Here is a 25,889-nt window from a genome sequence, read left to right as displayed (position 1 = left end):
ATTTGCAAGTATAAATAAACAGCACCTTTGAGTATTAATAATCCAAAACTTGTTTCACAATGGTCTGTAGAATGTTTCACTAAGGAATAAAAAGAAATACTCATCGTAAAATACAAATAACGCATTTAGCAGTGAACGGAAAAATATATATTTATATTGAAGTCTTGATCAAACATGTATGACGCATGAACAAACAACTGGTCTTGTATTATTTTTAGTGAAAGTGAGTGATGGAGAGGTTGACTCGTGGCTGCATGGTTGACAGCTGTCACTAGTTTAGAAATCAGGGCCAACAAGAGAAGCAGAACAAATGGCCTCCTTGGTTATCTGCGAATGGAAGAGGATCGAAACACAGGAAGAGCATCTTAGTCCCTGTGCTGACATCCGCTCTGCCCATTTAGTTCTCAATCTACAAAACTATATTTTACATTATGAATCTAAAGGTGAAAGTTTAGTCAATTTAATCCTAGCATTTTAGCTGTTCTGTTTTGACTGTATTCTTCCATAATGTATCATTCTGTAGACCCAGCTACCCCCAAACAGTCCATATTGGTTGTCCAATTTGTTTACACTTCCTTCAAGCCTTCTTGAACTAAACAGACACGCTTCTGCCACAGCTAGCAAGGGGTTATGGATATCACAGGTCATCTGCAAGTACAATCTTTTTTTATGTTATTTTTGTTATGCTAATTACATTTTACAAGTAACTGGTATTGAACTTTATGGATGCCCACAAATTCTTTTATCACATGGGTTGGAGAGTAAAGAGTTAAAGTCTTCACTGGGAGTCCATTGCAGGGCTGTAATATCAAGTCTGCGTTTAAGTGCTTTCTTGTGTTTATTTGAGTAAACTGTGCCTATTTTTCCAATGTTTACCTAATGGAGTTTTGGGCAGAAGTGGAAACATTTCTGGCCATCCAAATCTTACTCACAGAGATTTGTGTGGCAGGGAGTCACGGAGACAGACAAAATAAATGAAAGCAAGCAAAAGAGCACGTTTTCTTATTTTAATCACCTCGTATCACTACTTAAAATCATCAGTAAAACTTAAAAAAAACACATCAGCTTTTAAATAGCTTTTTAGCACTGAAGGATTTAATATCTGCTATCGTAACATAAAGCTTTTTGTCAGATTTGGTATTTTTATTAACTCTTTACACTCATCACTATTTTTGCCTGTTTTTTCACTGTTTTCATTTATGCATGTATAATTACTGGATAGTTTGTGCTGCATGTATGTAACTTATATCAAATGAAAGGCCACAAAATTTCCTTTCATATTATGTAAGTTGCAACAGGCATACTATATGTTTGGTCACTGCTATATATTTTGTAATCATTGATGGCTCAAAAAAAAGAAAACACTACACCATTGAACTTCAATATGAAATGAACATGGGGAAACAATGTGAAAAACAACTGTTTTATTACCACTTTTTCCAAACGAGCATTATCGCAACTTTTTTGGAACAAAACAGAATATGGAACACTGAAGAGAACTATTTACAATGTTACATGCTCAGGCCATGTCCCATTACTTTCTGTTCCACTCTGTAATGCAGTCCGTCTCTCAGGCTTACCTTCATGCGATCGTCGCTCCAGCTAGCGGATAGGAATATCCACTAGAAACTGTCCTCAGGGCATCAGATGATTCTGGGGCATTTGCCAAGCACTGCCACCTTTCACTTGCTGACATCAACCAACCCTGACCCTAACCCAACCCCAACCCTAAACTTAAGCAACCCCAGCCCTAAAACCCAACCCTAACCCAATACCGAACCCTAAACCTAACCATTAAGAATCATCTGATGCCTTGAAGACAGTTTCTAGTGGATATTCCTCTGGCTAGGAGTACTGCAAGCACTGAATATGTCATTGGAAGCGTTAGGAACCTCATAGGTGGTGCAACCCTCCTTAGGACCTCATTGGAAATAGAAAGTGGCAAAGAATGTGGTAAACTGGAAATCTGCTGTACTCATTTTTGCTAAAAAAAAACAAAAAAAAAAACTGTTAGTTTTAACATTTAAAATTGCAAGTTAAACCTGTTGATCTTGTAATCTAAACAAGACCTGTTAAAGCAACCCTATCCCTAACTCTAAACCTAACCCTTTTCTGATTAGAATTGTGTACTTGCATATACTGTGCAAAAAGATTTACACATTAAGTACATTGTAGCTGTGCATAATAACATTGTACACATGTTTAGAAACACAAGACACTGTTTGCATGCGTTTCCAATGTAGATCAATGGGTGTCAGCTGTAAGGCAGTGTAGCACAGTGTCAGCTGGTCTGTACACTTGTTTTCATCCTGTATCTGTGATGTTCAGCTTGAACCCTTTAACCCCATTCATAGTGCGTGTCTAAAAGTTTAAAGCATATTGCTAGCGACGTGGCCAGCTGCTTGAGTTAATAGAGAAAGCAGCAGTGTTTCGTAAATTTACAACGCTATCTCTGCTACCAAGTTTAAATAACTCCCCGGCTGTGGAAATCTTCACGTTTTCACAGTGCGTGTTGTGAGATCAGCATAAGCATATCCTACAATCAAACTCAAAGCATTGAAATTTGAGAAACATACCTTCAAGACTTGAACAGACCCTCTATCCTACCTGATACTGGTATTTGAAACATTTATAATGAGCTATAGGAATCAATTGTATAACTGTTTTGTTATTTTAATGACCGGGTTCCCCAATAGTACTGCAGTGACTATATTCATTTGTGTTGTTCTGTTGAAATAGCAAATCAGAATAGAAAAAAAAAACACATTTTATATCAGGAGAAGTTTTTATTTCCAATATTATGTTCAATTTAAATTCAGACCTTTTGAGTGTTTAATGTGTTCCTTGTTGAAGTTGAGTGTACCCTGATGAAGACATCCTGCCCTGGTTTAATTACCAAGTAATTATGAAAAGCTTTTTCTTATTATTGATGGCAACATTATTCACAGGCTGCTGGAAAAGAGTTGTTTTTTTATGACACCACAAGCCAACATCCAAGTGACACCACAGACTGGAACAGCATGTGCAATCTGTGTGTCATTCAGGACCCAACAGTTATGAAACAATGAGGTAGCAATGGTAATCCAACACAAGTAACAGTTCTATTTTAGACTGAGACATCAGGTTCTCCATTCTGGCCCTACAGGTCGTATTGAAGCACCCTACCTTTGACCTGAACGATTCTAAATAAAGATTTTAAATGCTTACCATCACTCTCTCTCTCTAGACCTGCTTAAGCCCCCAGCAGCTGTGCTTTATACTAATCACCTTGAGACAGCAGCTGATAGCTTGAAAGCTATTAATGTACCATGTCAAATTATAACATGTCTGTAGGCTGTGAAATTCGAAATGTTATGCAGAAATGCTTGTCTGCTACCATTAATCAAAACATGATCAGCTACTGTACAGACTAACCATTATTTGACTGTACCCATTGGGATCTGTAAAATATACACAAGGGATACTTAATCAGACGTCAAGAAGAATGTTTCCCATTTTATTTCCAAGACGATTGCAGGCTGGCCTGTCCAAGTTTTGCTGGACTAAAATGAAACGGTGCATTTCCATTGAAAGAAGCCTGTGTCATACAATAGGAAACATGCATTACACATACTCAACACATTGGTTCAATTTGTTGATGCATTTCTAAAGCATAGGTGGAGTGGTTCACACCTGTGACAGGGGAAGTGGGGCTTTGTAAGAATTCTTTTTTTTTTTTTAAATATAATGTGGATGGGATGTGGTGGATATGACAACATTACTGTGCATTCATAGAGAATGATGATTTAATGTTTAGTAGTTCCTGCTGCTAATCCACATGACATGTTGAGACCGAGAAGGGAGGGTTCAATAGTCAAGAAAGCATTCAAGGTGGCTTTAATACATTTTCTAGATGAATGACGATAATGGGCCAAAATAAGCCTGGTCCTCAAGGCGTTTCTTGATTGGAGAACATCTGAAACTGCAAACATATATTTACAGATCTATAGGCTGCCTTGAAGAGATTGTGAGGGATAATAAGTAATAGCATAGCATAGTAATAGTATTTTTGGAAGGGTCTCAAGCACTAGGTTGTTCCTGAAGAGATTTGGTGCCAAGTACAGTAGAAAAACCCTGCTGAATTTCACAAGCCCCATTCATCTTTGAACATTCCTACTGTCAGCTACATAGACACTACAACAATAATCCGACAGCTCTGGTATCCATCTTAGCCCAAAACGGTGTTTAATCAATTCCTCAACAAGCCACCTTCCTACCAGCATGATAATAACAATAGCTCAAAATAATAGCATGAGAGGATGCCAAGAACATATCACTTTGGGCTCACAGTCATAATTAAGGGATGATTTGTTCTGGCTTAGACTTAAAACAAAATTGAGGTCATCTGAACATGATAAATGTGTTTAGGATGTACAATACTTATCATACTTAATATTTTAATAATAATTATAAATTAATAGATGCTTTCAAGTATCACGCTATTGATCTAAATATATATTTGGCAAGTTTTCAAGTCCAAAAAATCTGATCAAGTGGTAATAAGATATTAAGATTCCTCCCACACTTGGTGGTATTGGTAAGAGGCCTTTCCCATTTTCAATACATCAGAATGTATACATTTTTTCAGCATTTCTTTGACGATGAATTTAGAACACGTTTCAGGAGCCGATTAATTGAATACATTAATCTCCCACACCACATACAACCCCCAGGCCACTTATTACAGTAAATGATGTCATGCCAGTAGCTCCCCTAGTGAATTACAATGCATGTGTAATTTGTGCAAACACTCTGAATTATAATTAGGGTGCAATCATGCCATTAATGCACCTACCTATATTTTAAGCTCCTTCAGCAAATGTGTCCCAGTCAATTTCCTTAAGTATTGCAATTTTAAACAGTGCTAGGGATGTGTGTTTCTAAAGAAAGCACTGGTTGCATATGTGCTAATAATAGCCAAATCCACAGATTAAGGGGGCAGCTACTTTAACTCTATTCAAACTGGACTTGACATCACTTCTTGCATGGTGAGCAAACACAAGTAATAAAGCCAGAAGATCAACGTGCTTGAGGGTGAGTAGATTAATAAGATGCCATAATTTCTAGTGCATGACATTATTTCATCTTTTAAGGTCTGAATTCAAACCAGGCAAAAGTGGAGGGACTGGAGGCTGTTCAGTTTACCAACAAATGTAACAAAAGTTCACCAGAATGTGCAACAATTCATTTGTATCTTTGTACTGTATAGATATTTATTAACTTGAAGATATTCACTCCTGAATCTCCTCTAACATCTCTTCCCCAGCGATGTCCCAGGAACCTTTTATAAGAATGGAGAGATGATGACTGGGGAGGGGGATTTTAGCCAGTTTGACCAGTTTTAGAACAAAGACAGAAGTCAACATCCTTGCGGGGGGTTTTTTTGTGTTCTTAAAAAACCACAGCCCCTCTTCAATGTTCTCCACTTATTCGTAGTCAAACAGGGTAATTCATGGAATCTGGTAGCCATGTTCTGCCTGTGCTCTGTGTCCATTCTAATTCACAGGTTCCATGGTTCATATACATAACAGTGACTATCCAAGGTCTGGCAATGTCTTATTTATCATTAATGATTTTATATGGGCCACCATGGTTAGAAACATGGGCTGGGCTCGATTTGATCGACCTACACCTAGCGGGAATAAACCACAGATTTTTTAAAGAACATTTTACAGCACTGGACAATCACCCTGGATTGCATCAAACGACCCTTAATAATAAGTCCAGGTGGATTCCCTGGTGCTATTGCTCTAACTGATTAGATCAACCCTGTCCTTAGCATCACTCCATGCAATGCAGCACCTGGTCTTCTCTGCAGATCCTGAGAAGGACCATCTATTGTAGCTTCTGAAGAGAACAGAAACCAGTTCGATATGGTGGCAGGCAGTGGCACTAGAAGTGTGTAAAGAATAAGGAATGTCTGGCTGCCAGTAAGCAGCCTAGACCTCTCTCAATGGGATTTAGTTATATGTCTGCCACATTAATAGTCAAGCAGTGTTACCAACCCCAGGAATGCTTAGTGTTGGCCAGCGAGCAACACAAATTAGAGTTAAATCAGCAAAAATGAAAAACAATGAAAACATTAAACCAGCATTTTGCTCTTAAAACTTGTTTTTGGCTGGAATGGTCCTGTAAAAGGAAACACAAGCCTACCTTTATAACATCCCTAGCTCTTTTTTACTGTGGAGAGTATAGAGAGAATTGTGCTGTAAATCATGTCTGTTATTCCCTCCAGCAGTTGATAACTGAACTAGGGTCAAAATAAAAATACAACCAATTAGTTTTCAGTAGTCATGGTGGTTTAGCAGGGACTAGTGTGCAGGTCAAGGAGTTATACATTGCATGTTGCAACATGACAAAGTGCGATATGTGCCGTTGTTTTTAAAATAAATGATTCAACACAAGGTTTGCCAACTCAGATCCTTTTTTAAAATATAACTGCAATATTTTGGTTCTTGTGATTATAATCAATCATGAATGACTGTAGCCCGGCATGGTGGATTTGAGCTAGTTAGCTTTCAAAGTTCTGTCTGTTAACGTCAATCCCAGACTGTCAGCAATAGGCAACTCCTAAGCCTGAATATTGTGCCAAATTGTATGGTGGCTTTGTTTGAAAGACAACCTGTTCTACTTAAATTGTATTTGAACCCGGGCCTTGGGGGGTACTACTTCGTGAACCCACAGCACAAGCTAGACCCCATTAAACTTGAAATGGAAAGTAATTGCTGCTGCTTACTGAGGTGCCTGTCAGTTTACTAAACGTAAAAGGGAATACCTTTAACTAGGTTTGTTTCTTGGGGAAATAAAACAGGGGGTCACAGGCTAGGCCTTTCCTTGGAAGAAAGTGTTAAACTCACAGTTTGTACAAGGGGAGTGCAGCTCCATGCACATCACCTGCTAGCACAGCCCCAGGGTCAAGCAGTGTTTCTCACCATCGAGCATAATTAACTCCAAGCGGCTCAACTGCAGCAGCCTGCCTACCGAACACAGGCCAACACAAGCAAGAAGCACAGCCAAGACGAATATCTGCCTCATTATTAAACCTGATCGCCAGCGCTCTGGGTCTGTCTGTAAAAACACAGGCGACGGAGGGAAAGTGAAACCAGCGAGCAGAGTCTGAGGTTTCAATAAATGTCAGAGAGCGTCAAGACTGTTTGGGTTGCAAATTATTGCTGGCTGATGGTCTATTATTTTACAACCAGTGGTCGCTATTGAGACAGGGGGTGGGGGGTGGGGGGGGGGAGGGAGGGGGCTCGAATCTCTGCCTAAAGGGGAAAGGGATACTATAATAATCTTTAAAAATATTACTGGAGCGGCCACATTGTTTGCTAAGAATAAGCCTGTAATAGAAAGTCTGAGCTGTTATTGTAAAAGAGATATAAGAAATAGGAGGGAGGTCCCAGTCATTTTCTTAAGATCCACACCTGCGTTTAAGTTTATATTTTACAAATTGAACTATTTTGATTTGAAAGGTCAGTAGTTTCTATTTAGTTGTGTTTACACAGACTCTATAACAGAGTGCTATGTTCAAGTTTGGATTCTGAAGCATGCTTTAAACTGCGCCTGAATTAAACTGTTCTGGAAGTAAAGGCCAAGCATATGAATAGTACATTAGTATTACTAAAGAGTTCCGGACCTGATATTTTCTTGGTACCTGTGAAGATTTTTCTGGTCTGAATCCCTTGATAAGTCGGTATAGAAGTTAATTAATATATGTAATTTGCTCTGTTACATTAATAATGATAGGTTTAAGGGTAATACAAGATGTAATATAAATGTATATTATTCTTAATATCCTGATCTTAATAATGGTACTTGTAATTGTTGCATGTTTAATAAACAAAGCGTAATGCATGGCCTGTTGTAAAAATTGCTCAGCAGTTATTATAAGCGTTACTTGTGTAACCTTTGAAATGTACAGCGAAACAAATGGTAAAACCTCTTCAATGTCACGGATCACAATTTTAAACCACTATACTACAATGCGATTCTACTGTAACCAAAGTAATATACTCCTTAATGAAACATAACAAAGGTTTTTGTTTAATAATTCCTGTATACAGTGCAGTAGATCAATGTCTGATTTGGAACAAGTACAAATAGGAAATCTGAAAACACTGGAAACCCGGATCAACTTAAGCATGAATCAGGTAGTAATTTTTAGCAATACCTGGTGGTGCTGTGATTTATTACTAAGCCCATACTTGACTCATAGACCGACGGATCGGCTCTTGTTCTCAAATGACAGAACGGCACAGATGACACGTGTAAGAGAGATGATCAGCAATGCTTAATCAAAGTCTGTTGGAAAGAAGGAAATCAACATTTTTTTTTTAAATGTAGTTTGATCACATAGATAAGACCAAGTCTACTATTACTTAAAATTTGGAATTGTTCTTATGATTTTATTTTGCATTACTGTGTTTATGATTGTGTTACGTGTTTTTGTCCTGTTTGAATGAGTTTTCTACTTGTGTCATTGATTTTATAATGTCTTTTCTTGCCGCATTCTCCTACCAGGGCCCCCTTGATATGAGAGGTATATCTCAAGGGTTCTATCCTGGTTAAATTAATATCATTTGAAAATGTTAGATTGACACCAACATTGATCACTGACCTGGATAATGTTTCTTATGTTACAGTGCACATAATATAATGCACGGCCATAACATATTAACACAGTAGCTGTATTGATAATTATGTTACATATATATATATATATATATATATATATATATATATATATATATATTAGCATTGACTCTCCCAGTACCGCCGAGTGGTCCTCTTTGTGTGCTGCGTTGAACTTGTGGGTGGACCAGGACTATTACTTCCCTTGTAAATAGTGTATTTCAGTGTGTTGCTGTACAGGTGTGTGTGTGTGCTGTCCTGTCTTCCCTTCCGTTTGCGTGTGTCACCCTGCGTGAGTCTGTGAGTGGAAAAGTGTTTCGTGTCTAGGCAGTGCTGGCGTGCTGCCTGGGGTGTCACATGCACAGTGCAGCTGCATGTAGATGGGGTCTGTGTTGGCTGCACTGTGATTTGTGTTCGGTTCTGCCAGTCAGCTGCTTGCGCGGGACCGAGGGTCTGAGCGATTGGTCGTGTGTATGGAAATGTGCCCTTGTGTGTGTGAGCCAATAGGGCTCGGGGGGATCTCTATTTAGGAGCTGCCTGCAAGCAACTCAGGGTTGTGTTGTGTTGTGTGGTTGGCACTGCCTAACTGAGCTACTTATCCTGTTGCTAAAAAGAGCGTCCTTTTGCCTGCTGTTCCTGTTTAAATAAAAATAGCAGTTTTAACGGCATCCTGTGTTGCCTCCGCTACAATATGTACAGGTAATAAACTTCCTGTAGTGTATATGTTCATAAATTATGCTATCCCTAACTTTAACCTTAACCCTAAATCCAAACCATGGCAGAACATAGTTCTGTAAAAAATTCAAAACAATGACATTGCATTTCAATTTCTCCTTAATTACCATATGCATTATTTCTTAATTGTGAATTGCATTCAATCAACTATGTAAATATTAATTTAGGCTTTGAGTGATTATAAACATTTCCCTGATGTTTTTATAAACCATTCTCAGCTAACCTAAGATTTAACAGACGACTGCATTATCTCAGCACTGCATATAACATTTCAATTTACATACCTTTGGTTTGTACAGCAACTTAAATACAACTTTATATTGTCAACCCAAGCAGGGCTGCGTTGCTGGGAATCAGTAACTTGGGCATTTTGTAGTTCTCAATAGAGGTAATAAATTGGGACTGACAGCTAATTTTAGCTGAAATTCAATCCCTCACAATAAATTACAGGCATAATGGGACCTTTTAATCAAACTGTGTCTGGGATTCGTACAGTTTAAAATATATTATAAAATATAGCCCTTCCACTCACATGTTGTAATTATACAGACTTGAAGTTACCCCATGCATAGCTGTAAGCTCTCAGGCAGTTGAAAGTATGGTAACACTGCAAATGGATGACTGTAAATCGATTACCATAGGGATAACACCTTGTGGCAAAGTGGTTTGCAGTGCACATGTGTAGAGGTGATGCAATGCTTAATAACAACAGGCCAAAAACAGTTTCAAGGGTAAATTACAGAGTTATAATCACTCAGAATCAAGTCGCAATTTTTTGTGTCAACTCGACTCGAGTTATTGCCATCAAATGACTCGACTCGACTCCCTGCTCAAAAGACGTGACTCGACTCGAGTCACGCAAAAAAAGTCAATGACAAACTTACTTCATTTTCAACACATGCAGCCCCTCTCTAACACACGCACTCATCTTGTCATTTTGCACATAAACAGGTTCCTGCCATGGTTGTTAAGACCATTGCTAAGGAAATAGAAAACACCTTTCTAGCCTATATCACCGTTCTGCGATCATAACGTCACAAGCAGCAGGGAGCCCCGGAATCAAAATGTGTATGCGGGAAGCAAAGATTTGATCACTGATCACAGAAAATCTTGATGAAAATCGTGATTTTTCAGTTTTGTCACAGACACAAAAAAAACAAAACAGCAGCAACATGGAGAGTACACTAAAAGTACCTGCAGTGGTGGAGTTCGCTTTTAATAATTATACAGTTGACCGGGAGAGAAACAAGCAGGCTGCATCCTGCCAGGACTGTAAAGCAACAATATGAATTACTGCATTCAAAACATAGCACCGGTAACTTTATTTATACCAGTAGGTTTTTAGTTTTTTTCAACATTCTAAAATAAGATTCTGAATTAATTAAAAACTCAGGCAATGCAACAGCTGTATTTTTCCAAAATTAGTAGGTATTCGATATTTAAAAAAAATAAAAAATAATGCCAGGGCAAATTAAACAACACGGCAGAAAATGCACTGATTAGGAGTTATTTTTTGAGGTTTTGTTAGCACACAAATAAAGGTAATGAGCATCTAAAACGTTTCTAATAAGTAACATTTTGCCTAGTGAAAGCTTGAAAAGTAAATAATTTGGGAAGTATTTGGTGCTCACTATTCACTGTATGGTTGCATGTATTTTATCTATTTATTTATGGACACCATATCTCTTAAGGGAGTTGGTGCTTTGTAGCTATTTTTACATTTCCCTTTAAATACAATTCTGAATAAAACATTGTTTACAGTACATACATATTTGTTAAGCTAATGCAAACTACAAACATTTGGAAGTTTACCTAAACTAATATTAGGTTGTCCAAGGTCAGCACCTATCAGGGCTTGTGAAACTAGAGGTTTATGTTTAAAGTCTTAAAACGTTTTCTTTATATCTAATATTATTTGTTTATTTAGCAGACGCCTTTATCCAAGGCAACTTACAGAGACTAGGGTGTGTGAACTATGCATCAGCTGCAGAGTCACTTACAAATACGTCTCACCTGAAAGACAGAGCACAAGGAGATTAAGTGACTTGCATGGGGTCACACAATGAGTGGCTGAGGTGGGATTTGAACCAGGGACCTCCTGATTATAAGCCCTTTTCTTTAACCACTGGACCACACAGCATCCTTTGTTCTTTATTTCCGGTCACTTCTTACATTTTAACATACATATACATAAATCTTTAACAAAGTTTGATGTATATGTATATTAAGTATAAGACGTGACCAGAGAAAGTTTAAAATATTCATTTGTTTTGTGTTTTGTGAAACAGTATCTGTTACTTAAAAATGTCTAGTTGACATTTAATGGAAAAGGACACTCCATAGCTCAGCTTACACTAAGAGGAGAGATATGTAGTACAGATTCTTTGTTACCTGTAATTATATAAAATTTTGCCTCAGTTTCTTTATTTTTCTATTTGTCTCCTATGTGTTAAAACCTTGAAGTAATATCTCAACATGAAATTAAATGCCACCAAAATGTCCTTTCTTTTGGTTAATGTATCTGAAACTAAACTATAAGGGAGTGTCAGTGTTGAGAAGTGAGAAAATATTTAGATATGTTCTTTGCTTTGTGGTATCATTCATTACTAAACATCCAACCCAATTGAGCACAGAGAAAGGGGTCTTTATACAGTGGCAAAATGTGCTTATAAATAGATCAAGGAATCAAATTCACTAAAATGGAAAGACGAAAACAAAGCAGAAACCGTGGACTTTCAATGGTGAACATAAGTGGGGCAGGTATGACCACATTATTGTGCATCCTAATTTTGTATTTAACAGATTTTTTTAAATGTATTGATTGCTAATCTCCTGTTAAACTAATCTGATGAAATCAAGATATCTTGAACTGTCAGAACTAATGATTTGAAGTGACTTGAGCCAGATTGGTGACTCGACTCGAGCAGTTTAGTTACTCAACTTGACTCGACTCGAGCTTGGCATGTCAAAGACTCGACTCGTCTCGTAAATAACTAAGCTTTATTAAGGCTTTATTAAGGCTTTTAAATAATAACACTGACTACACACAACAATGTGTATAGTCAGCAAAACCACGGGGTTCAGTCCCAAAATAATAATAACAAACACACACTTTAGGACACCTATATGTTTACCAGTCCAACAGTGAGTGCTCTGGATGCAAGTGGTGTTGTGAATGTTTACAGTGGTACAGTGCAGTCCGGGTTTAATGCTGGCTTGACAGCGACAGCTCCCGGATCTTTAGCCGTCCACAATGACAAACAAGACACAGTTAAATAGACAGACAGTACAACACTAAACACTCACGGTTTCTCTTTATTCCTCACGGTCAGTCCATAACCATAACGGAGGAACAGATCACTGGGGCCACTTGACCTAAATACCCTCCGTCACGGCCTCTTTCGGTGGCGCGGCCAATCACGTCTCCTCCAATCCGTGACTGACACATCGTCTACCGCATTAAGGCGCTGACTTCTGGTATCGTGGCCCCGCCCCCTTCCTGAATGGCCGGCTTCCGACTGACCCTGGAATGAACTGCTGAACCATTCATAACAGGGCAGTCTGCTCCAGTTATACAACGCCCTCACAGATTGGGAGGGAGATTGTTGACTAGGATTCATTCACTCTCTGACACACACTTGCATAGCTTGTGACCATCAATCCATAAATCACAAGGTATAAATACCCTTATAAAGTTAACTGCTGTATACAAAAAAAAGTTATCTGTACCTATACAGTCAACAATAATGTAATGTTTGAGTATTCATGCAACGAAATAGTAAGTACACTGTAATTAATGAGAGTTATAATAAACTGCTACGCTAATGATTAATCAAAGCAAGCCATACATTTTTATTCAGCTTGCATAAGTTGATTTTGAAAGGTTATACATGGCAAGCAAAGAGTTTAACAAGACCCTCAGTATATGAATTAACTTCATTGGTTTACATCAACAACAGAAACAACAAATTGCCTTTGCAATTAATATACTGCCTCACCCACTCGCAGGGACATGTTGAAATGATTACCAGCCATCTGAACCAGCCAGGAATTAGCCTTTGGGTGTGATCAGTAATTAAATCTATTAAAAGCAACTTAACTGACAAATACATTGATAAATTGGATCCTACTCTCTGAGAAAAAACAAGGAGGTAATCACCCAAAAGTGTTGCCAACAATTGCCTACATGTGTATTTGCACAAAGCTCATTGTAATTGAAGATCCAAGTGAGCAATTCTCCATTGTTACAGGAGGTAGTGTCCAAATCCTCTGATAATTATTGTCTGGGTGGTGTATTTAGAATAACAGGGCACAAAATATTAGCGGTCTAGAGATTTTATCTTCTGAACTTCTACAAACATTCATTGATCGATTAATCACCCTGCTGTCCAATGTGGAACCTTGTGTATGTATTTAGATACTAGCACATGCATGGTTATGGTCATATGTCAAGGCTTTTGTAAAGCATCTGCACATTGTTCTGCTTCTTACTTTTGAAAAATGTTCTCAATACCTCGATTATTGTTAATTCTCACATGTCCAATATTCAAATGCAACATTGGTTGCTGATTGCACTACCTTTGTGTTGTAGATGATATTTATTCAGAAGCAAGGGTCAGCATCAATTACAGGTTTTTTATCTTTACCATGTAGTGTAGGTCCAAATATGAGTCCTTTTTTTTATTTGTCATTTACAACATTTTCAACATTCCATTTGGTACTGAACCTATTTAAAGGTGTACTAAACAATCTTATAACATTCTGTCCTATTAAACATCCTCATTTCAATTGTGATTTTGGTCTAACCTTCATTTAAAAAAAAAAAAAGCACTGAGGACCAAATATTGTAATTGCATTTCAGACCTTAATGAAAAATGAAATACAAATGATCTCCTCCACACTCCTCCAGACATCACCAATACTAGATGAATACACTAATCACTGACAGCATAGTGTTTGGTAGATAACAGACATATGTAGATAGAACAAAATGTGCTGGCTGACAACGACTGAGCTAACAGCCCTGGTAAAAGGATAAACCAGAAAAAGGAAAGCAATCCACTTTCTTTGTTTCTTTTTTACAAGCTTCATATCTTTATGAGCTGCTTTTCTTCTGAGGAAATCCCATGTGACATGTTTTACAGTCTTTCACTGAATGCCCATGTTGTGAATCCATCTTGTTAAATCATAAGACATACAGCACATGTGCTGCACCTCTGTTTTCCAAGCTGCTGTGGTTTTGTTTTTATGCCTGTTAGGATCTGAGAGCTGTCAAGCCTAGCTTCTGTTTTGTGTATTCATGATAGACTGCACAAGGGTTTCTGAAGACTAGTGTATTGGAAGCGTTAAGGTTCTGTGTTTTAAAGTGGAATTTTGTAGATTGTGTATTGGTTTATCCCTTTATTGTCCTATTCATAATCTTTAAGGTAATAAAAGTTTTGTAAATTACTTTTTTTTTTTATCATTTTGATTAATAAATAACCCACAAGTTTTATGTCATGAAACCGTTTTTTTCAGCTGTTTTAAAGAAGGTTAGAAGTTACTCAAAATAAAAAATAATAATAATAATAAAAAAAAAAACATTGAATTTTCTCCTGAAAGGTATTTGTCCTTTTTGTATTGTAACTGCTTCAATTCGTTTCAGGGCACAGGGTGTTCAATATGTGACTTGCTTTCACCCACCTGAATGCCAGACCAAAAAAAAACTGACCCCAAAATGTGGGTCCTGGATTTGTGCAATGCTAAAATATTGCAGTAACACAAGGCTCTTCAGCGAACTTGCAGAAACATAGTTAATGTTTTACTGGTAGCTATTCAGCACAGATCAGTAAAGGCACCCAATTTCTAAAGATAACATGAGCTGCAACTTCAGTTGGAGTTGTTGAAGTGAAAGTGTTGATCCTTCCAGGAAGACGAGGGTTCAGGTGGAATGTCACCTTGATAAAAAACCTCTAAATCACACTCATTGTTTGTTCTCAGATTGCTGGTTCAAAAGCTACTGTAGGTGCACAATTCTTGGAATGCTAAGCATTTTAAATGAGGCAGTTCACAGGTGCAGATAAAACATTTAAAAACATAACAATCATTATTATAAAATTAAGGGGGGAAAACACCATAATTTACCCTCCATATATTGTTGTAAGTAGAGGTACCCTCTCAGGATCAATTATGAAATGTTTCTATTACTGCATATAAAACTTATTTCAATAGCCATATAACAGGAGCCTGACATGGAATAAAAGAAGCAAATTACAGAATAACATTCTCCCAAAAAGAGAAAACACCACTGTTTTACCTCAACCACACACGTCACAGGACATTTGAGGCCTCCGAACTTTCATCAGGAAAGCTCCATTTCACTACCACACGGTTGATAACTGGTTGCCTTCCCAATGCGAACAACTAGTAATGTTTTATTACATATTTAATGCCTCCTGGTCATTTGTTGTTTTGATACATCAGTTATTGCAGTAAACACATGTAAAGTCATTGGCAACCAGGTTGCCATGGACGTGTTGCACTTGATGAGGTAAACACTGGTGTTTTTCTAACTAGTCTCCCACCTAATTTACATGAGTCAAGGCCCCTAATGCTGTAATTTAATAAACAAAGGAACAAGAAGCATGTCCAACTAAAATGTGAGTATCTTTTATAAGTAAACCAGCGACGAGGACAAAACTTCACTACCTGTGTAATTTGGTGAAGGGAGGTCAAGATAAATAAATATAAATATAAACTCTATTGTTAGCTTTAAGAACAGCTGTGAAGTTAACCATATTGCTTTTAAATATAATTTAATTTTCCTACTCTATCATTGACTTAGTACTTCAGCAGATGTTGACCAGAACATTGATTCCCGTAAATTGCTCTGGACCACTATAAAAAAAACAATTCAGTCTCACCGCAAAAACTTTTCTTAACCTTAATATAGTACAAATATATTTAGTGTAGTACCCTTATTGGAATAAGGCAGAGGAGCAGAAAGATGGTTGTCCAGCCCAGACAACCCACCCTGGGCACTTTTATTAGCAAGAGGCAAGGCACAATAACAGGGACCAGTGGCCTAGTTCCCAATACATTCCCTGTAACTAAACCAGAGCTAACCAGTCTCTCCTCGATCTTCCCTTCTACGCACATCTCTCTGTCCGGTCCTGTAGCCGAAACTCTCACCCACTTTGATCAGCGCCACCTCATGGAATTGCATTATGGATATTAACCTGGGATTTTTGAAACATTATATGTGGGCCAAGTTTCCAAGGTGATGCGTTGTTTTGGGTGTTTTCTGGGAATTAACAATGTAATTCATTGAGCATTTCTGAGCAAACTGTTGTAAAAGAACCCACCTGGCATAGAAGGGACACCCACCATGGCCTCAGGTGTGTGATGTTACTCATTACAATGAAGCACTAGAGTCTTTAAGCTCGGCACTACTCATAATGAGCTGGTCCAAAATGTTTTAAAGGTGTCTGAATATTTATGTGAAATTCTTGTTGTACATCCTGTTTCCTGCAACATATCGATTTAGCAATATGAAAAAGAAGAACTGTATTTTAAGTAAAACATAGTACTTGGGGCATGTTTGGTGCCCTCATCATTTATTCATACATATGTTGTCTGAGATTCATTTCTCTAATCATAGGAGTAGCAGCTATATAATTGGAATCCATGTGGATTTGTGCTCTGTTTTTATATTCTAAAATTATTATTATTATTATTAAGACTTTTAACCCTAATTAACATTCATATAACATTTCTTTTTTTAACTAAAAAAAGACCTAAGCGATTACATCACTCCAGGTTTTTAATGTTCATGCCAATAGGTGTGACAAGTGAGGTAATGCAATAAAAAAAGAAGATACTCATTTGACTTTCGGCAGAACGTATTTTCAATATGTTCCACCCATTTTGTCACAAGTCATCACTGAGATGTAACAAGAAACAAAAAAAAATAACCAATAATCACGTGACCGCGTGCCTCATTTTGTGGTACACCTTTTTGCAATTGCCAGTATATTAAGATCTGTTTTTATAAGCAATTAAATACAGGTTCCCCCTTGGCTGTTGTCCACTGCTGGGAGGCTGTGGTGACTGACTCATGCTTACAGATTAGCAGTGTTGAGGTGAGAAGCAGCCGAACAAACACCCCAAGCTTTGCTACACCAGAAGGTAAACAGCCATGAGACTGAGGGCCCGATTCATAGCTTTGCCCTCCAAATGTGTCATTTTCTAGAGTTAGTGGAAATTCACACGTCAGAGAAAAACAAAAAAATTTACAAAACATTACCATAAAAAGGTGTACTAATACAAAAAACATTTGTACATTTTCTTATACCAATCAATATTGCAATCTATGATAGAGCAGGTGTATGCGGGTGGCAGTATTTCAACGTGTGTGGGTTATCAAAATAAATTCCTTTATTTGAATTTAAACTTAAACGATGTGCAAAACATTTCAGATGAGTGCACACATTTCTTTAAAGACTATAATCAAACTTTTTCACTTTGTTTGCCCAAACTGCAAAAGATGACAATTCATCTAAACAGTGATGTGTTACTTATTCTATTAAATATGAAAATACCATTAAGAGAGTCACCTTTTTAATGATTTAAACAATGGCAGTATTTAGATCTGCCACCTTTTAGATGAATTACATAGACCTCAACATCTGTCAAACAACAACTCCATAACAGCGTGCTAACTGACAGTATAGCTTGGTCTGCAGTTTTGAGGCAGCACCCAGCCGCGCTACAGATTGGTACTGATGTGTTTGTCAACCATTCCTGCCTCGTTAATGTGTGGAGTATAGAGCAGTGAAGTTGCCACTTTGTGTCACGTGGTAAAAGAATGAAAGGTTGGATTCTGTTCTACTTTTCATATATGCAACTGTCTGATCTGATAATCTCAAATAGACCTTTACAAATCCTTCAAAAATAAACAATATTAGCAAACTGAATGGAGGCTGTGATCCCATTGAAACCACAGGCTGTGTGCCAGGGTTTGCTGATCGTTTACACAGACTGGGCAAGGTTTGCATGTAACTCTAATTCAGGCGCCACAGAGTTAAAGAACTCGGGCCTACTGGTAAGACAAATACTGCACACATTGTACAGTAAGTGAGCCTTAGTTTAAATAAATTAAGAGAAATAATATTTTTCTGTCATTCACTGATGCAAGGTTTTATGAAGGGGGAGCAAATGGTTGACGCAGAGTTCTCCATCTTTGTGTACCGCACCACAAGTCATTTGAAATTGAATGAAAAACTTTTTTCTTGTATATTATATTCCTTGGCACTCAACCAGACTCTCAAATAAGCAAAGCAAACAAAACTAATTGGATACCAAAGGTGATTTCTAATTGTACTCTTTGGAAGCTAAAAGCTACATTATATTATATAAAAAAAAAGCCTAACAATTAACGCATTCTAAAGAACTTGGAAAAATACTGTAGTTTCATAAGAAATATATATTTTTAAAAAAGTATGCATGTCATTAACATAGTATGCCATTTTTCATATGGTTTCTGGTTGCATTTTATTTCTGAATCTAATGCATTACAACAATTGTTGTAGATGGAGGTTAGGCGGTGCAGCACACTGGTGTTAGATACTGCTCAGGTCCAGTTTGGACGACTCGTATAGACCCCATTGGACATAGTTTTGTAGAATTGTCAATCTCTGTTTGAAGTCCTTCATTGCTAGGAGCTGTTCTGGTGTTTGCCGGCACTGTAATTGACTGCTTCCAGTGTCATTGTCCTTCACCATAGTGTTGACTTACTGTATATGCTAAGTAAATCCCCAAGAGAACACAAGCAATCCCTAGTGAAATCAGTAGCTATTTAGGGTTGTGTAACTCTTTAAGTAATATAATCAAATGACATTTCTGTATGTGCTAATACATTTACTGCAAAGAAAATATGCACGGATGTATCGTTTTTACAAAGGTTTGCAACAGATGTAATTTTAAAATGACTTTCATTCACACTCATGTGTTTAATACAAATGCAGGATGGGTCCTGAATCAAATAATAGTTTAAGTTTTTATAATGTAAATGATGCCAACATAATTAAATCACTGGCATACATACATTTTACATTATTGCAATGATATCCTTATAAAGGCTTTAAAGAAATACCACAATACAAAACATATAAAAACTAAGATTTTAGGTGTTTCTTGGTGGTTGGTGGTAATTAGCAGGATTAGTATAAAATAATTGCATCTGATTTCATATAAAAGCCTCCTTCAATCAGCGGTAAGGTTATTGATGCCATAATTAAATTATAATCCCTTTCACTGTTTTCTTGTTATTTAAGAACTACATTATTTCAGCCATGGAAGCATTAGGTTACTACTTGAATTTAATTACCTGGAACAAAGTATTGTATCTGAGTAAACTGGCATATACAACTTCTACTAATAAGTGAACACACATGCAGCAGTAACTTAATGGATAAGGAGTGTCATATTGTGGTTGTTTTAATGTATTGCGTCAGATACCTGTGCAAGGACATTTTTAAGATACAGTAATACATTTTCAAAGCTCGAAGCCTTTGGCAGTGGTGTGATTTATCTTACTCCTACCTTCATATCACACCGTCTGCTTTTATTGGATACAAGCCAGTGCTGATGTAACAGGCAGAGTTAAAAACAGCCAACAAAGCAATTGCTAATTGCAATGCCTGTACATTTACAGAAAAGAGGATATGTTATGAAGTATTGATTATTTTCAGCCTGCCAAACAACTTGGGGTGGAAAAGGGACAGAAATTTCAAATTCAAGTCGAATAAGCTTTTTTTAGCGTAAATAAAAATCGGTATAATAAAATTAGAAAGAAGCTTAAAAAAAGTCCACATGAGGGAAAACTCAAGCAGAACGGATCACACACACACCCACAGACCTCGTAATGACTACTATCTATAATCATATCTAGATTAGGAATTAGCCTTTCTGAAACACAATTTTGGTTTGCCTCACTTGCAGTAATGCAAACCACTGGATTGGCTGTGCTGGTAAACACCTTTTAACCAAGGGGTAGGCAACACTTCTCATTTCCTGTGCTTACAATTTGGGTTTAACACTGCAAACTGGTGTAACCACATCTAAATGGCATGTCCTTTAGATTTTTTAGTAACATGAATGAAGGTTTGAATGCTAAAATTAATATTGTGAGAACCGAAAGGAAGGCTGGAAAACCCGCCCAGTTCCTTCTCACATACACGAACAGGACTTTTGGGGATCTACATAATAAAATAGACAATATTTAAATGAGCAAGCTTTTCATGTTTTTCACCTCTGGGTCGTATTCTGGCTCAGGAGCTTTCTTGAGGGAGGCAAGGGGTGATCAGGTAAGACCAGCAGTGTGCTGGGAGAGCTTGCTATCACTGTGCCTGACTGTAGCCAGTACCACTGCCCTTCAAATTCCACAAAAGTACAGTGCAGTCAAGAGACTAACAAAATGTGTCATTAATACAGTAGCTGGGTGGCCTTACTACTGAAGGGACATAGTCGAAACTTGTCATAGACTTGTTCAGAATGCCGCCGTTAGAATTCTGACTAAAACCAGAAAAAAGTTTACATATTACCCCAGTTTTGGCCTCTTTACACTGGCTCTCAGTGCAGTATAGAATTGATTTTAAGATTTTGCTGTTAACTTACAAGGTCCTGAATGGATTAGCACCTAGTTATTTGCAGGAGTTACTGACCCTGTATCTTCCTGGTTATTCCAAGGGTCAACAAAAGCAACACGGGAGGTATGGCTTTTTCTTGTAGAGCTCCTAAATTATGGAATGCTCTGCCTTCGTTTATCAGGGAAGCTGAGACTGTTACAGTTTTCAAGTCAAGACTAAAAACACACTTTTATAAAATGTCTTTTATATCTTAGTGGGTTTTAATGTAACTTTAAAATTGCTGCTTTTGTATTATGTGTATACTGTTATTTAAATATATTATTTAAATGGTCTGATTATGGCAGTTGTATGTGTGACATGCTATACAAATGTATTGTGGTTTGTTACTATGTACTGTACAGTGCTCTGTGATACTTTTGTATAAAAAGCGCTATATAAATGCAATAAATAAATAAAATAAATAAATAAATAAATATATATTAACAAGTTGTTATTCATTTGCAAACTTTTCTAATTGTTTGCTTTGTTTCTAATAGTTTCTAATAGTCAGTATTAAACTCCTATTTGGAATGAAGAACGCTCTTCCTACCAAACCCTATTATCTGCACACCTGTATAGCGAGTGAGTCAGACTGTGGGAACTGTGCAGATAACAGGTACAGACACAACCAGGCAGGGAAACGAGAATAAACTTGACAATGGAGGCTTAGTGAACACCACCTTCAGGAAAACCACAGGAGCAAACAGCGGTTACTCATGTAGACGGTTAACTAGAGGTGAAATGTGTCGAGAAAACATTTTATTAATAATAATAATAATAATAATAATAATAATAATAATAATGATGATGATGATGCATTCCCTTTTATGAACATGATAGTCAATACTGGTTTTAATGTGTTAAAAACAATACACATCAGAAGCTGTTTTGTTTAAGTTTGTGATAAAACAGTATTAACACACAAATACAGAAGTCCTTTTGACACTCTCCATAACCCTATTTCATAGTAAGGGCTTAAGAAGTGCTAAGGTTTTAAAATCAATTTCTCTCTTATTAGCAATGTTATTACTACTTCCTTTTCTTCAACTGAAGATCATTTTGTCACACCGTGAAAGCCCATGATATGAAACAATGCAGGGTCATGCACCGTGCTGATCTTTTATCTTCCTGGCAGCACCTCTGCAAGGATGTTTCACAGGATTGCTGCACGCTGGGTGGAGGATGAGCACCTTGCAGTGGCAGCTTAGGATTCATACAGGACATGTGAGGCTCAGACTGCAGATCATACAGTCAGACATGTACAGTATAAAGAATAGGATGCATTTCACTCCTGCAGCTATTTGTCACATTTATTCAGATACGCTCCTCAATTTAGGATTCTTTGTAGTGATGTGAAGATAAAATACATTAAATTAATTTATTAACCCCTTTTATGCTGGGTACTTATTTTTGCCAGTGCACTTGAATCCCATGTGCAGTCAGAACTATGAATTGAGTTGTATCATATACAGTGTTGTATAACCCACTATACATATTTCAATTCATCCAGTAAAAAAGCATTTGATTTTAAAATTCTGGATCTACAATATACAGGCTGTTTTTGCTGTTTGGTCATAGAGGAACTTATTATGTGTTTGCGACATGGTATCTGAACTTTTTTTTCTCTAAGGTTTCCTACACAAACAAGTGGTTTTTTTTTCTTTACCTGAGTGCCGAGCGGTTCGTATTTAGTTTCTGCAGGATGCGTGGCAGGTCGGAGAGGCTGGGCTCTCCCTCAGTGCAATTCATGCTCTGGGGGTGGGCTGTGTCTCAGCGGCTTACTTTCCATTCATCCTTTGAATGTCTTTTGGGGTAGGTGGCAGTGCGCCACTGCGGCTGTTGCATTAACCATCATCCAGCTTCATTTTATGGTTCATGGTTTGGCGGCTTTGTCTTTTGGGGGGAGGTGGCCCTACGTGCCACTTCCTATCCGAGGCACTAGCCTACATGATATTGTTTGTGTATTCGGTAGCCACCCAGCATTGCGGGTATCTGTCAAGCACCCTGGGACAAGGTCTCCAGCCAAATTCATCATCAGTCATTAATTAGTCTGTTCAATTGCAACTTAAATCATCGACATTGCGGATTCTCCGTCCTGAATATAGCATTTATTGAGATTATTATTTTTATTTATGTATTTATTTATTAGTATTATTATTATGGTAACACTTTAAAATAATGGCTGCAAATTCCTAATGAATTAATGTATGAATACCACAGGAATTCCATCTGAACATGTCATGCACTTCCCCTGAGTTCTGATGTTATCACATGTATAAGCCCTAACCTCAACCCCTATCCCTAACCTTAACCGTTATACATGTGATAACATCAGAACTCAGGGGAAGTGCATGAGATATTCAGGTGGAATTCCTGTGGTATGCATACAATAATTCATTAGGAATTTGCAGTTATTATTTTAAACTGTGACCATTATTATTAACACTCAAAGGAACAAACCCAAATGTTTTACATTATAATGATTTATCCACATACTCTTACAAAAGTCATTTTTAATTCTAAACCTTGATTCCTGCTGACATAACCCAGGAAGTCTCTGCTGTATCTATTGCTGTAGTCTGGCTGTGCATTTTTTGGTCTTGAAAATGTGTTTAAAAATAACATTAAAATGTTAACTCGATGCTCCCCTATAAGAAGATTTACAGATAAAATAATGAATGAATACCACTATTGTTTGGACCAGGACTGAAAAAAGGTTGTTTAAGTAAAAACATCCACAGTCATAATTAAGTCAGCTGGGGAATAAGAACATAAGAACATAAGAACATAAGAACATAAGAACATAAGAATATAAGAAAGTTTACAAATGAGAGGAGGCCATTCAGCCCATCTTGCTTGTTTGGTTGTTAGTAGCTTATTGATCCCAGAATCTCATCAAGCAGCTTCTTGAAGGATCCCAGGGTGACAGCTTCAACACAACATTACTGGGGAGTTGGTTCCAGACCCTCACAATTCTCTGTGTAAAAAAGTGCCTCCTATTTTCTGTTCTGAATGCCCCTTTATCTTTATCTAATGAATTGTATTTTGTCACACTTGTACTTGCTTGAACCAAAGTCATTGTATTTATCTTGCTCTTAATTGTATTATTACTTGTACTGTAATACTTGAAATGTATTTGCTTACGATTGTAAGTCGCCCTGGATAAGGGCATCTGCTAAGAAATAAATAATAATAATAATAATTTCCATTTGTGACCCCTGGTCCTTGTTTCTTTTTTCAGGTCAAAAAAAGTCCCCTGGGTCGACATTGTCTATACCTTTTAGGATTTTGAATGCTTGAATCAGATCACCGCATAGTCTTCTTTGTTCAAGACTGAATAGATTACATTTTTTAGCCTGTCTGCATACGACATGCCTTTTAAACCCGGGATAATTCTGGTTGCTCTTCTTTGCACTCTTTCTAGATACTCTACAGTATTTCTCAGGATGAGCAGAACTTGTCTTCTGTGTGTCATCGCATCTGCTTCATGGATTTGCATCCAAAACTATAAAACACTCAATCATGCTATATGTAAATGCAACGAATAACATTTTGACAAAAGTTGCGCATTCAAATCAACATCATTAGGCCTTTTTGTTTACAAGTAAAACGATATGTTCTTTAAAATAATAACTGTTCCTTTTATTTATTTTTATTTTTCAGCTATACAGGATGTCTCCCAGCTCCCACAGCTGTGGTTCCACACTCAGGTAAGCACAGTGTGTTCTTTTAACTTTTGTTTTATAATTGGATTATTCAGTTAAGCATCATTGTCAGCTAGTAAGCAATTTTATAGATCTGTAAACACAGGTCTTTAAATGACATGTTTCAAAGTGCAGATTTCTATTTAAAACAAACAGTCTTTATGAGGGTTTTCATAGGGGGTGTTTTATGGGTGATGAGCTCCTTCATCACATGCCCTATAAACAGAATTTCACATATTTTTTGTAAGCCAGCATGTATTTGGGTTTCGTTTGGTTATCCTGTAATTATCATGTCATTTTCAGTTTGTCACAAGTATGAGAGCATTATAAAGGTATCTTACTTACGCAGTGGAACAATAGGGACAGGTTCCCAGCCACAGGGTAGATTAACAAGTATAATTCCCTGGCATTTATGAATCTCCAGATATCTGCCTGAAGCCACAGAGAGATACTGAAGGAGAAATGGAGGCCAAGTCAAACATAGAAAATAAGAAACGATCTTCCTTAACGCAGATCGGTTTCTGTTCGTCAAAAATGTCGAGGTTTTGTGGGTTCCAATTTGAAAGACTGCCAGCTTGTCATACCAACATGTCACAGCTAAACTGTTTTACAACATTTGTCTTTTAAACATGTGTTCTTTGGTTTTCTTAAGGGTTTTTTGTGCATTTTAATGTTATGGAAGCAATGAGTTACAGCTTATTTCCAGTAAGTGCTTGGACTTATTTTAGAAAGTCAAACTTAATTTGAGGCCAAAGTATGAGACGCTTTAATTCCTAAAAAGTCTTCCGATACATTTTTTTGAGATCATTCATATTGCTTTTTTTTCTTAAGACCAGTAGAAATTGCTTTAAGTTGCATCAGTTTGTTGGCTTACATTAAGCCAATTAATCACGCTATTGAAAAGCTTTGTCTGGAGGCAGTAAGACAGGGAAAAAGGAATTTACTATGCTGAAGATCTCCATTCGTGATCAAATGGAATGGCATTTCACCAGATTTCTATAGAAACCATATGAAGCTGTAATGTAGGTGACCATAAACTAAGAGGGCACTCCTAAAAAAGTAGAACTGCAATGCCATTCTAACAATATTGTCTGTAGAAGTATAGGTATGTGGC

The 25,889-nt window shown here is 37.2% G+C and overlaps 1 long non-coding RNA gene across 1 annotated transcript in view; it reads left to right on the top strand.

Moving 5' to 3' along the window:
- Nucleotides 1–25,889, top strand: part of LOC131698740 (uncharacterized) — an 88,364-nt gene that overhangs the window by 38,561 nt on the left and 23,914 nt on the right. Inside the window, exon 3 of the long non-coding RNA XR_009307751.1 lies at nt 24,735–24,781. This is a non-coding gene — a long non-coding RNA (uncharacterized LOC131698740). The remainder of the gene's footprint in view (nt 1–24,734; nt 24,782–25,889) is intronic.

Source organism: Acipenser ruthenus, chromosome 19 (genome assembly GCF_902713425.1).
Source record: "Acipenser ruthenus chromosome 19, fAciRut3.2 maternal haplotype, whole genome shotgun sequence".
Lineage (NCBI taxonomy): Eukaryota > Metazoa > Chordata > Actinopteri > Acipenseriformes > Acipenseridae > Acipenser > Acipenser ruthenus.
This window is presented reverse-complemented; position numbering and strand designations above follow the sequence as displayed.